General features: G+C 51.2%; 1 protein-coding gene across 1 annotated transcript in view; it reads left to right on the top strand.

Annotated features, from left to right (window-relative positions):
• The first annotated feature begins 659 nt into the window (after positions 1-659).
• Positions 660-14,311, top strand: part of LOC132209406 (dystrophin-related protein 2-like) — a 164,729-nt gene continuing 151,077 nt past the window's right edge. The window contains exon 1 of the mRNA XM_059644494.1: positions 660-715. The gene's annotated coding sequence lies outside the window, so the exon portion shown is untranslated. The remainder of the gene's footprint in view (positions 716-14,311) is intronic.

Genomic DNA, 14,311 nt, shown 5'->3' with positions numbered 1-14,311 from the left:
TTTAAAAATGTACTGGAAAACATTTACTGTTGGTGTGGTGACGTTGGGGCACATTGTTCCAATACAGTTTGTGGGATGCTGCCAGGTGCCATGGCATTTACAGTATCCAGAACATTCAGTCTTGTCATTGCGTGAAATAATTTGAATTGCGTGTAAGTTGAGATCTGTGATGCCTCCTCAGGATGAGCGCAAGAAGATCATCCAGACTGATGCTATGAATGGTTTCATCTGCTCCTTCACCTTTTGCTCATAACATCTTGCAGTAACTCCATGTAGCCTGATGAGAAACTAAAGCTCATCTTGATTCATTTGCATTCGAAGGTGCCTATTTTTCCCAAAGAAAAGGACCCATCACTGAGCGGGAAGTATGGAGAATGTTATAGACATCAGTGGTGAGATAATGCTGGATCTTGACCAGCAAAACCATTGTTGTGTTGTTGAAATGCAAACAAAAATCTATATGATGTAAACTTTATTCTCAGCTAATCCCTTTCTCAAATGACAGATTGTGATGTTGGTAACTGGAAAGCCTCCATTGTTGGAGGACGAGAAGCCGTATCTAATTGAAGCAGCACAGGCTTTTGCGATGACTGTGGAAACCACTGCTTATGCCTTGCTTCAAGCATTGTCAAGGAATGATTTTGACTATGCAACACCGATTGCGAGGTGGCTAACGATGCAACAGAACTATGGTGGTGGATTTCACTCGATGCAGGTAAATGCTTGAGATCACAACAACAGGCATTCAGATATTTCCATTGATCATGTTACTAACTGGTGGTTGTTGCAGTTTGCAATCAAACTGGACACTGCATTTTCATCTGCAGGTTTGGTGCATTGGCACAAATTCCAGTTCTTGAATGGTGTTAATCCTTGGTTAAATTCTTACATGCACTTTGCCTGTGCATCAGTTTTCCTTTCGGCATTGTCCTTGAAAACTATCTCTTTCTGCAAACCTTCACTTACTTGTCATAGGATCATTGAGGGACAGCATAATAGAATGCTGTGGCAATGGAACAGACCCTTCAGCAAATTGTATGCGCCCTCACAAGATGCAAGTCCCTTACTATTCTAATCACATTTCCCAGCACTCGACCCAGAGCCTTGTATGCCTTGGTATCGCAAATGACCAATCAAAGACTTGTTAAGTGTTATCATGGTTTCTGCCTCTACCACCCACACAGTCGGTGCGTTCCACATTCTCACCACAGTTTTGGTGCAAAAACAAGTCAGTTTCCTCGAGAGATAGTAGGAACTTGCCAATTCTGGAGAATCTGAGAGAACAAGGAGTAGAACTGGATGAACACAGCGGGCCGAGCAGCATCAGAGAAGCAAGAAAGCTGACGTTTCGGGTCGACACCCTTCTTCAAATATGGTTGGGGGAGAAGGGGATTCTGAAAAAAATAGGGAGAAGTGGGGAGGCAGATAGAAGATTGGTAAAGGAGAAGTTAGGTGAACTGTCCTGTGCTGTCCACTCACTGTCCCCTGCTCCAGAATCATAGAATAAGAGAATACTTCAGAATTAGACCATCAGGCCATGAGACATAGGAGTGGAGGTAAGGCCATTCGGCCCATCAAGTCCACTCCGCCATTTAAATCATGGCTGATGGGCATTTCAACACCACTTCCCTGCACTCTCCGCGTAGCCCTTGATTCCTTTTGAGATCAAGAATTTGTCGATCTCTGCCTTGAAGGCGTCCAACATCCCGGCCTCCACTGCACTCTGCGGCAATGAATTCCACAAGCCCACCACTTTCTGCCTGAAGAAATGTCGTCTGATTTCAGTTTTAAATTGACCCCCTCGAATTTTAAGTCTGTGCCCACGGGTCCTCGTCTCCCCTCCTAACGGAAACAACCTCCTAGCGTCCACCTCTTCTAAACCATACATTATCTTGGAAGTTTTTATTAGTTCTCCCCTCAACCTTCAAAACTGTAGTGAGTACAATCCCAGGATCCTTAGCCATTCATCATAGGTTAAGCCTACCATTCCAGGGATCATCCGTGTGAATTGGACAAGCACTTCATTCCATTGTGTCTGTAACCACTGAAGCCACACTAAGTTCACATTCGGCTCATGTTTTAGCAATAGGCCCGTTGCCTTGAATGTTATTTCATTTTAAGTGCTGTACCAACCCTTTTTCTTTCATGTGAAAAGATTATCCACCACCTCAACTAAAGTCCCAGACAATGAATTCCAAACACCCAGCACCTTCTGGGTGTCTTTTCTTTCCTGAAATTCCTTCTGAGCCTTTTAGCTTAAATGTATGTATCTCTTCCCCCTGGCCCCCCGACCTCCCACCCCATGAATGGTCGTTCTGCTTCCCTCGCCTAGACCCATCAGAATGCAGACCATTTTTTCAGGACCTTCTTCAACCTTCTCTCTTCGGAAGAAAACAAGCCAACCTTATCCAGATAAAACAGTGATGCTGCCTGGCCTGCAGTGTTCCTCCAGCTCCACGCTGTGTTATCTCAGACTCCAGCATTGACAGTTCTTGTTATCTCAAACTTATCCAGACTCTCCATCGAGGTAAAATGCTTCACCCCCTCAGAACATCCTGATGAATGTCCTCCACACATGCTCAAATGCAATCACCTCTTTTCGATAATGAAGAGACCATTAGAACATAGAACATTACAGCGCAGTACAGGCCGTTCGGCCCTCGATGTTGTGCCGACCCGTCATACCGATCTGAAGCCCATCTGACCTACACTATTCCATGTACATCCATATGCTTATCCAATGACGACTTAAATGTACCGAAAGTTGGCGAATCTACTACCGTTGCAGGCAAAGCGTTCCATTCCCTGACTACTCTCTGAGTAAAGAAACCACCTCTGACATCTGTCCTATGTCTTTCACCCCTCAATTTAAAGCTATTCTTTCACCCTTCAATTTAAAGCGAGAGCAGAACTGCACTCAGTCCTTCAGCTGGGGCCGAACCAAACTCCTGCACAGCTCTTCAGCCATTTGCTTTCCTAACTGTCCCTTTAAGCTGCCATGCCATGTTCAGCAATCTGTGCACAAGCACCCCAAGATAACACCATTGCTCTGACCTTCCTGGTGTCCTGGCATCCATTGAAAGATTCCTTGCCATGTTAGTTCTTCCAAATTGCATTACCATACACTTATCAGTGTTAACACTCCATCTACCACTGACCTGCCCATTTGACCAATGTATAACTTTGGATTGAACTTGCTGTATTTTCCTGGACCCCACGAGCTTTTACCTTCTTTGCCAGGCTCCCATGTGAGACCCTGTCCAAGTCTTTGCTGAAATCTGTTTTCACTGCATCAATTCCCATCTACACACTCCGTCACCTCTTTGAAAGGATCATCTAGGTTTGTGAGGCATGACCTCCCTCTGACAAAGCTATGCTGACCGTTGCTGATCAAACCCCGCTTCTTTCCAAGGAAATTAAGCCTGCCGTTCAGAATATTCTCCAATATTTTCCTATCTACTGATGTGATACTCTCCAGACTGTAATGCTCTGCTTTATGTTTGTCATGCATTTTGATAAGCGGAACTATGTTACTTGTTCTCCAGGTAATTCTTCTGATTTTAAATTCACCGGATCACCTTACATGTCCCCAGTCTCTGTTAATTCTGCTCAGGAATTGTGTGCCGAAATGCTCCTTCTCACATGTAAAAGGTGATGTGAATTTCTTGTTTAACACCTGACAATTGCTGTCCAGTTCAAACCATACATTTGCCTCTTCATCCCTCATGAGACCTGGTTTTCCCTGGATTTTCTCTTTCGCTCTGAGACACTTGTAGAAGATTTTGAGATTCTCCCTGATCCTAATCCTGGTCACCAGCGTTCTGTTGCCCTCTATTTGTTCTCTTAATTGCTATGACAAGATCCCCCTGCACACCATACATCACCATCATGGTGGTTTCTCGCGGATGACAGTCTCCCACTCTCAGGCTGAATCTCCGGGTGGCTGCCCAGACCGATGCAGCTACCGTAGGCTCTGTTGCACTTCGGGCAGAAGGCGGTCTTGGGAAGGGGTGAGGGGGTTGTTGATGTAGCTGCATGGCTTCCGCTGCTTCCAAATCAAGCCTCGAGGTGTTGATGCCTTCCCAGGTGCTCCTCAGGCGTCGGACCGTCTTCGGCCGGTGATTCTCGGTGTCTGCAGGAATGTTGCACTTCACCGTTGAGGCCTTGAGTTTATCACCGAGTGCTTCCTCTGCACATCTGGGTCTCGCCTGCTGTTTTGAAGCTGGGATTAGAACATGCGGGGAGTCTCGTGTCAGTCATACAGATGAAGTGTCCAGCCCATTGTGGCTGATCGAGGATGGTCAGTGCCTCAGTGCTGGGGATGTTGGCCTGGTTGACATTAGTGTGTCTACAGGGACTCTGTTGATTTATTCCCTTGATAACTGTTATACACCTCCCTTTTCCTTCTTATCTGATCCAAGAACAAAGAAAATTACAGCCCAGGAACAGGCCCTTCGACCCTCGAATCCTACGCCAATCGAGATCCTCTGTCTAAACCTGTCGTCTATTTTGTCAGGGTCTTTGCTTCCTGCCCATCCATGTACCTGTCCAGGTACATCTCAAAAGACCCTATCGTGTCTGCGTCTTCAAGCTCTGCTGGCAACGCATTCCAGGCACCCACCACCCTCTTCCTCAGGAACTTACCTTGCATATCTCCTTGAAACTTTCCTCCTCTCGGTTTGAACTCATGACCCCTTGTAATTGAGTCAATAACTCTGGGGGAAAAAGCTTCTTGCTATCCACCTTGTCTGTATCCCTCATGATTTTGTAGCCCTCAATCAGGTTCCCCCCTCAATCTCCGTCTTTCTCATGAAAATAATCCGAATCGACTCAACCTCTCTTCATAGCTAGCACCCTCCATACCAGGCAACATCCTGGTTAACCTCCTCTGCACCCTCTCCAAAGCATCCACATTTTTTTGGTAATGAGGTGGCCAGAACTGTACGGAGTACTCCAAGTGTGGCCGAACCAAAGTCTTATACAACTGCAAAATGACCTGCCAACACTTGTACTCGATACCCCGTCCGATGAAGGAAAGCACACCATATGCCTTCTTAACCACTCTGTTGACCTGCATTGCCAACTTCATGGAACAATGGACCTGAACACCCAGATCTCCCTGAACATAAATTTTCAGGGAGAGGGGGAAGGCAGATTGAAGATGGACAGAGGGGAAGATAGGTGCAGAGGAGACAGACGAGCAATAAGGAAGGAGCGGAGCAAATATGAAGGAAGGCTAGCTAGTCATATTAGAAATCACAGTGAAAGCTTCTTTCAATACATAAGAAACAAACATGAGGCAAAAGTAGACACTGGGCCGCTCCAAATTGATGCTGGAAGGCTAGTGATGGGAGATAAGGAAGTAGCTGAAGGACTTAATAAGTACTTTGTGTCAGTCTTCACAGTGGAAGACATGAGTAGTATGCCAACAATTAGGGAGAGTCAGGGGGCAAAGTTGAGTATGGTAGGCATTACAAAAGAGCAAGTGCGAGAAAAGCTAAAAAGTCTAAAAATTGCTAAATCTCCTGGCCCCGATGGGCTACATTGTAGAGTTCTGAGAAAGGTGGCTGAGGAAATAGCAGAGGCTTTGGATGTGATCTTTCAAAAGTCCCAGATGATTAGAAAATTGCTGTTGTAACCCCCTTGTTTAAGAAAGGATCAAGGCAAAAGATGGAAAATTACAGGCCAATTAACCTGACCTCGGTAGTTGATAAAATTCTTGAATCATTGTCGAGGATGAGATTTTGAAATTCCTGGAAGTGCAGGGTCAGATTAGAACAAGTCAGCATGGATTTAGTAAGGGGAGGTTGTGCCTGCCAAACCTGTTAGAATTCTTTGAAGAGGTAACAAGTATGTTAGACCGGGGAAACCCAGTAAATGTTGTCTATCTAGACTTCCAAAAGGCCTTTCATAAGTGTCTCACGGGAGGCTGCTGAGCAAGGTGAGGGCCCATGGTGTTTGAGATGAGCTACTGGCTTGGATTGAGGATTGGCTGTCTGATAGAAGGCAGAGAGTTGGGATAAAAGGCTGTTTTTCGGAATGGCGACCAGTGACGATTGGTGTCGCAGGTTTCGGTGTCGGGGCCGCAGCTGTTCACCTTACGTGTTGATGATCTGGATGAAGGGACCGGGGTCATTCTGGCGAAGTTTTCCGATGATACGAAGATAGGTGGACAGGCAGGTAGTACTGAGGAGGTGGAGGGGCGGCAGAAAGAGTTAGACAGTTTAGGAGAGTGGTCCAGGAAATGACTGATGAAATTCAATGTGAGTAAATGTGGGGTTTTGCACTTTGGTAAGAAGAATACAGGCATGGACTACTTTCTAAATGGTGAGAAAATTCGTAAAGCTCAAGTACAAAGGAATCTAGAAGTGTTGGTCCAGGATTCTCTCAAGGTTAACTTGCAGGTAGAGTCCGTAATTAAGAAAGTGAATGTAATGTTGTCCTTTATCGCAAGAGGGTTGGAATATAAAAGCAGCGATGTGCTTCTGAGGCTTTATAAAGCTCTAGTTAAGCTCCATTTAGAATACCGTGTCCAATTTTGAGCCCCACAGCTCAGAAAGGACATACTAGCCCTGGAGCGTGTCCAGCGGAGATTCACACGGAATATCCCTGAAGTGGTAGGTTTGACATACGATGAACGGCTAAGGATCCTGGGATTGTACTCATCAGAGTTTCGAAGGGTGAGGGGAGATCTAATAGAAACTTAGAACATAATGTCTGCCTTGGAAGGGGTGGACGCTAGGAAGTTGTTTCCGTGAGGCTGGGAGATGAGGACCCATGGGCACAGCCTTAAAATTAGAGGGGGTAAATTTCAAATGGAAATGAGATGACATTTGTAAAGCCAGAGAGTGGCGGGCTTGTGGAAATCATTGCCACGGAGTGCAGTCGGGGCCAGGACGTTGGATGCCTTCAAGGCAGAGATTGACAAATTCTTGATCTCACGAGGAATCAAGGGCAACGGGGAGAGTTCAGGGAAGTGGAGTTGAAATGCCCCTGAGCCATGATTTAAATGGTGGAGTGAACTTGATGGGCCGAATGGCCCTACTTCCACTCCGATGTCTTCTGGTCTTAAGTAAAAGGGGCGGACATGAAGCCAGTAGAGGTGAGTGTGGGTGTGGAGGTAGGGAGGGGATAGGTCAGTCTGGGGAGGACGGACAGGTCAAGGGGGCGGGAAGAGGTTAGTCGGTAGGGAATGGGGGTTTGGCTTGAGCTGGGAGGAAGGGAATCGGTAAGAGGAAGAACAGATTCGGGGACGAGCTGGGCTGGTTTTGGGATGCAGTGGTGGAAGGGGAGATTTTGGAGCTTGTGAAATCCACGTTGATACCATTGGTCTGCAGAGCTCCCAAGGCTCAGTTAAGGAAGGACAATAAACACTGGTCAGTCAGTCATACATCCAGCAAAAAAAGTTTATTTTTTTCAAAAAATAGGATGCATCTGTTAATCAAGTGGCAAAGCATTATCGAATTTTGAGAAGATTTGTAGCTCAGGGTTGAGGTTCTGGATGTAAGATTGCTCACTGAGCTGGAAGGTTAGTTTGCAGACGTTTCGGCACCATTCCAGGTAAAATCATCAGTGAGCATCCGGAGTTAGGTCCCGCCTTCTCTTTAAGTGTTCCGGTTTCCTTGGGTTGGTGATGTCATTTCCGGTTCCTTTTCTCAGAGGATGGGAGATGGATTTGGCGCCGTCGTGTTCTCCCGAGTGTAGTCTGTGTGTGGCATGAACTGCCAGAGGAGTGACAGAGGCTGTTATACTCAGTATTTAGAAGTCACCTGCAGGGACACATGAATAGGAAGGGGCTGGAGGGATATGGGCTACAGGCTGGCAAACAGAACTAGTCAGTTACGGTATCTGGTCGGCCTGGAGGAGTTGGACTGAAGAGTCTGTTTCCCTGCTGTACAACTCGACGACTCTGTCTCTCTCTCTCCCATTTTCTCCAAACCCACCCCCCGCCACACACACACAATCTCTGTCTCTCCATCTCTCTGTGTGTGCCTCACTCTATGTCTCTGTCTCTCTCTGTCGTCTTGTCTCTGCCACCTCGCTGTGCACTTCTGTCTCTCTCCTCTTTCACTCTGTCTCTTTGGTCTCTGTGTGCGCCCCTCTCTATCTCTCGTCTTGTATCTGGCTCCGTTTGTGTGTGCTCCTGCCGTTCTCTGTCCCCTGTCTCCTTGTCTCTCCGTCTCTCCCTGTGAACCTCTCTCTGTCCCCTCTCCCCCGCCCCTCTGTCTCTCTCTTCCTCTCTATCCGAGCCTCTCCACCCGCTCAGCAGGGAGCGTTGTGAGTTTTTTGAACGAAGTTTAAAAATCTCCATTTAAACCCAACCCATCCGCAATCAGACTGCATTTCTAATCCCCTCTCTCTCTCACTCACACACACACACACACAACACACACACACAGACACACAGAGAGTCTGTCTCTTTCTCCCTCTCAGTCAATCCCCTTCCTCTCCTGTTCCGACTCACGCCTTTCCCCCCCCGCTCCCTCGGCGACGAGTCCGCTGTCTGGATCCCTTTTCCCGGGAGGGTTCTGAGGACCCAGCTGTTCGGCAACGGGGATCATCGCACCACGCTCCCGTACCCGTACAACCTCCTGTTCTCCAGCGGCCTCCAGCATGACCACCGGGCTGGGAGCAGGCATCCGGGCTGCTGGAGCGCTCGCTGCTCAGTGGCTCGGCCCTGTGCCGGGAGCGGGGATCCGAGGGGGGAGAAGGCCTCTTCGCCCGGCGCCTGGGCACAGCTGCCTGGCACTGAGCCCGCGCTCCCCGAGCACCCGGCCGCAGGTCCGCGACGCCTTCCGTAGCTGAGCAGCCGACAACTATCTCCTACTGCAAGGTAAGCTGGGGGTGGTGGTTTGGGGTGAAGGGAGGATTAGGGACATGAGCACGGTCCCTGTTTCACATCCTGCGCCGCTCCTATCCCAAAGCGAGGGGTTGGGAATGGATGTTTTGGGGGTGAGAATACCCCTCCCCGGGTGAGGGGAAGGCTGGGGACATTGGGAGGGTGTCTATTATCCAGCCTTGCGCGGGTTTCCGTAGCCGACCAGCCTGCAGCTCTCGTACTACATGGTAAAGGGAAGGAGGCGGATGGGATGGGGTCGGGGTTGGAGGATTGCCGTCCTGGAAGTGATTGGACATGGGGAGAGTCACTATTGTACAGCCCAGTGACTGAGTGGCCTACAGCTACTGCAAAAGTGTCGGATTAGGAGAGGGGTGTTGTATGGAGGTTTGGGGTCACGGGCAGCGCCGCTTTCTGCAGCCGAACAGCCATCGCCACAAGATTGGATGGGAGGGGGTGTTTTAGGAGCGAAGGGATGCCACCTCCCCCTGCCGCTGTGGGAAGTAGGATCTTTATCGCACAGCCCTCCGTAGTCGAATAGCACCCCGGCGACAAGGTGAGAAGACAGGAGGGGCTCCCGGGGATGAGGGAAGGACACAACCACTGTCAGTATAAGGTTAGGGGGTGATCATACCCCTTCCTGGGGCTGAGGGGAGCTCCTGATGCCCTGCGCCAAGCGAACAGCCAAGATGGAGCCGCAGCTCTCCGACCTCAAGGGGACCCTGTCTCAGAGGCTGGAGCATTTCTAGCCGGAGCTCTGAGGGAAAGGGTCATCGCACCCAAAACGCTACCTCGGGACTTTTTCTTCACAGATGCTGAGCATTTCCAGCAACTTGTGTTTGCATTTCTACCCGGAGGTGGGTTTGTGGAGAGACACCATGGGACGGGAATGGGTGTGGGGTTTGATGGGGCAGTCACAGAGACTGTCGAGAGAGAGAGAGGCAACCCCTGCGTCAGGGTTTGGAAAATCTCCGGCATTTCTTCATTTCTCTCTCAGCCGAAGGCGCTGCGTGCTTTGGTTTCCTTTCCTCTTGTACTCTCTGTGAACAAAGCCAGAGTGAGTTTGTGGGCGGAGAGAGAGAGAGAAGGGACAGAAAGATGGAAATAAGGGAACATGACAAGGGAGTGAAATTAGAGCCAGCAGAGGTGAGAGAGGGGGAGAGAATCAGAGGGAGGGAGGAAGAGCAAGAAAACACAAACAAAGGAGAATGGGGGGTAACAAGGTGTTGATGTGGATGAACACAGCAGGACAAGCAGCATCAGAGGCTCAGGGAAGCTGATGTCAGAGATGATGGGAACTGCAGATGCTGGAGAATCCAAGATAATAAAATGTGAGGCTGGATGAACACAGCAGACCAAGCAGCATCTCAGGAGCACAAAAGCTGACGTTTCGGGCCGAGACCCTTCATCAGAGAGGGGGATGGGGTGAGGGTTCTGGAATAAATAGGGAGAGAGGGGGAGGCGGACCGAAGATGGAGAGAAAAGAAGATAGGTGGAGAGAGTATAGGTTGGGAGGTAGGGAGGGGATAGGTCAGTCCCGGGAAGACGGACAGGTCAAGGAGGTGGGATGAGGTTAGTAGATAGATGGGGGTGCGGCTTGGGGTGGGAGGAAGGGATGGGTGAGAGGAAGAACAGGTTAGGGAGGCAGAGACAGGTTGGACTGGTTTTGGGATGCAGTGGGTGGGGGGGAAGAGCTGGGCTGGTTGTGTGGTGCAGTGGGGGGAGGGGAAGAACTGGGCTTGTTTAGGGATGCGGTGGGGGAAGGGGAGATTTTGAAACTGGTGAAGTCCACATTGATACCATTAGGCTGCAGGGTTCCCAGGCGGAATATGAGTTGCTGTTCCTGCAACCTTCGGGTGGCTGGTATCATTGTGGCAGTGCAGGAGGCCCATGATGGACATGTCATCTAAAGAATGGGAGGGTGAGTGGAAATGGTTTGCGACTGGGAGGTGCAGTTGTTTGTTGCGAACTGAGCGGAGGTGTTCTGCAAAGTGGTCCCCAAGCCTCCGCTTGGTTTCCCCAATGTAGAGGAAGCCACACCGGGTACAGTGGATGCAGTATACCACATTGGCAGATGTGCAGGCGAACCTCTGCTTAATGTGGAATGTCATCTTGGGGCCTGGGATAGGGGTGAGGGAGGTGGTGTGGGGGCAAGTGTAGCATTTCCTGTGGTTGCAGGGGAAGGTGCCGGGTGTGGTGGGGTTGGAGGGCAGTGTGGAGCGAACAAGGGAGTTCTGGAGAGAGTGGTCTCTCCGGAAGGCAGACAGGGGTGGGGATGGAAAAATGTCTTGGGTGGCGGGGTCGGATTGTAGATGGCGGAAGTGTTGGAGGATGATGCGTTGTATCCGGAGGTTGGTGGGGTGGTGTGTGAGAACGAGGGGTATCCTCTTTGGGCGGTTGTGGCGGGGGCGGGGTGTGAGGGATGTGTTGCGGGAAATACGGGAGACGCGGTCACGGGCGTTCTCGATCACTGTGGGGGGAAAGTTGCGCTCCTTGAAGAACTTGGACATCTGGGATGTGCGGGAGTGGAATGTCTTATTGTGGGAGCAGATGCGGCGGAGGCGGAGGAATTGGGAATATGGGATGGAATTTTTGCAGGAGGGTGGGTGGGAGGAGGTGTATTCTAGGTAGCTGTGGGAGTCGGTGGGCTTGAAATGGACATCAGTTACAAGCTGGTTGCCTGAGATGGAGACTGAGAGGTCCAGGAAGGTGAGGGATGTGCTGGAGATGGCCCAGGTGAACTGAAGGTTGGGGTGGAAGGTGTTGGTGAAGTGGATGAACTGTTCGAGCTCCTCTGGGGAGCAAGAGGCGGCGCCGATACAGTCATCAGTGTACCGGAGGAAAAGGTGGGGTTTGGGTCCTGTGTAGATGCGGAAGAGGGACTGTTCCACGTAACCTACAAAGAGGCAGGCATAGCTGGGGCCCATGCGGGTGCCCATGGCCACCCCCTTAGTCTGTAGGAAGTGGGAGGAGTCAAAAGAGAAGTTGTTGAGGGTGAGGACGAGTTCGGCTAGGCCGATGAGGGTGTCGGGGGAGGGTGACTGGTCGGGCCTGCGGGACAGGAAGAAGCGGAGGGCCTGGAGGCCATCTGCATGCAGAATGCAGGTGTATAGGGACTGGACGTCCATGGTGAAGATGAGGTGTTGGGGGCCAGGGAATTTGACATCCTGGAGGAGGTGGAGGGCGTGGGTGGTGTCACGGACGTAGGTAGGGAGTTCCTGGACCAAAGGGGAGAAAATGGAGTCCAGATAGGTGGAGATGAGTTCGGTGGGGCAGGAACAGGCTGAGACGATGGGTCGACCAGGGCAGGCAGGTTTGTGGATTTTGGGAAGGAGATAGAAACGGGCCATGCGGGGTTGGGGAACAATGAGGTTGGAGGCTGTGGGTGGGAGGTCCCCAGAGGTGATGAGGTCATGAATGGTGTTGGAGATGATGGTTTGGTGCTCGGGTGTGGGGTCATGAGCGAGGGGGCAGTAGGAGGTGGTGTCGGAGCGTTGGCGTCCGGCCTCGTCGATGTAGAGGTCAGTGCGCCATACTACCACTACGCCACCGTTGTCTGCGGGTTTGATGGTGAGGTTGGGGTTGGAGCCGGAGGGCTGCCCGTTCTTCAGGGGAGATGTTGGAGTGGGTGAGAGGGGTGAAGAGATTGAGGCGGTTAATGTCTCGACGGCAGTTGGAGATGAAGAGGTCGAGGGAGGTTAGGAGGCCTGGGGGTGGTGTCCAGGAGGAGGACTTGTGTTGGAAGAGGGTGAAGGGGTCAGTGGAGGGAGTTTTAGGCTCCCGGTTGAAGAAGTAGGCGTGGATGCGAAGATGGCGGAAAAACTGCTCTATGTCCAATCGTGACTGGTATTGGTTGATGTGTGGTTGTAGGGGGACAAAGGTGAGCCCCTCACTGAGGACTGACCGTTCGTCCTCAGTCAGTGGGAGGTCTGGGGAGACGGCGAACATGTGGCAGGGCTCAGTGTGGCTGTCTCCTCTGGGGTTGCTGGCTGTGGAGGCTGTGGGCGGAGCGATGAGGTCGTCGGCCGTGGGCGCGGTTCCGTCGGCCGTGGGCGGGGTTCCGTCGGCGGTTGGTGTATCGGGGGAGGCGGCAGCAGCTGCGGTGAGGGTGGTGTGTGAGGTGTTGTACCTGTGGAAGTGGAGGTGGTGAGTGCAGCAGCGATTCCGGAAGTGGTGTCGCCAGCTGAGGCGGATGTGATGTCATCGGTGGGGTCTCCGGCCGTGTCTTCATGGTCAATGGCGGCGGGGCAGGTACAGACTCGGGATTTGGGAGGCGCAGGAATCCTCTTGTGGGTGGCAGGGGCCCGTGAGTTGGTTGTACTTAGGATTTTTGGTGTCCAGTAAAGCTGAGTGGAACTGGGTGTTCAGTCTGTGGAACCTGCGGCGGATAAAAAACAGCAGGGGTCCTTTGCAGGTCTGGGAGAGGGAGGCTCTGAGCTGGGGCAGGCTGGATTGCAGTGTGTGGAGGTGCCGGCGCATGGCTGCGAGTGTCTGTTTCAGGAGTCGCAGGGAGAAACGCTTCTGAAGGGTCTGAATATTCTGGGTGTCGAGGTGATGTCAGCCTGTCTGCTGTGTTCATTTCCCTTCCTCCTTACGCCCCCACCTCGTCCTGCTCCTTCCCCCCCGCCTCGTCCTGCTCCCTTCCCCCCCCCCGTCCTGCTCCCTCCCCCCCCCCCGTCCTGCTCCCTTCCCCCCCCCCTCGTCCTGCTCCCTTCTCCCCCCCTCGTCCTGCTCCCTTCTCCCCCCCTCGTCCTGCTCCCTTCTCCCCCCCTCGTGCGGCGCCCTTGTCCCCCCCTCGTGCGGCGCCCTTCTCCCCCCCTCGTGCGACGCCCTTCTCCCCCCCTCGTGCCGCGCCCTTCTCCCCCCCTCGTCCCGCGCCCTTCTCCCCCCCTCGTCCCGCGCCCTTCTCCCCCCCTGTATTGATCTCATCTTTGACTCAATACAAAAAACCAAAAAAATGAAACCCAATGAGATGAATTTTGGATCAGTAATTATACATGGCATAATTGGACAAAAAATGCACTGTTGTTAAAATAATTAGCAATTCAACCAGAAAGGCCACTAATGTGAATCATTTGAAATTACTTAATTGTATAGTTTTAGTATTTGACCACAAGATGGAGAATTCTGTTCAGGTGATGTTGTAGCTAGAAGATAGAAAGATGATAGAAATGTTTGGAGAGATATCGGCCAAGCACAGGCAGGTGGAACTAGTTGAGTTTGGGAGAGATAATGGGAACTGCAGATGCTGGAGATTCCAAGATGATAAAATGTGAGGCTGGATGAACACAGCAGGCCAAGCAGCATCTCAGGAGCACAAAAGCTGACGTTTCGGGCCTAGACCCTTCATCAGAGAGGGGGATGGGGAGAGGGAACTGGAATAAATAGGGAGAGAGGGGGAGGCGGACCGAAGATGGAGAGAAAAGAAGATAGGTGGAGAGGGTGTAGGTGGGGAGGTAGGGAGGGGATAGGTCA

This window comes from Stegostoma tigrinum, unplaced genomic scaffold (assembly GCF_030684315.1).
Source record: "Stegostoma tigrinum isolate sSteTig4 unplaced genomic scaffold, sSteTig4.hap1 scaffold_91, whole genome shotgun sequence".
NCBI lineage: Eukaryota > Metazoa > Chordata > Chondrichthyes > Orectolobiformes > Stegostomatidae > Stegostoma > Stegostoma tigrinum.
Note: the sequence above shows the minus strand (reverse complement) of the source record. Positions and strands in the feature narration are given on the sequence as shown.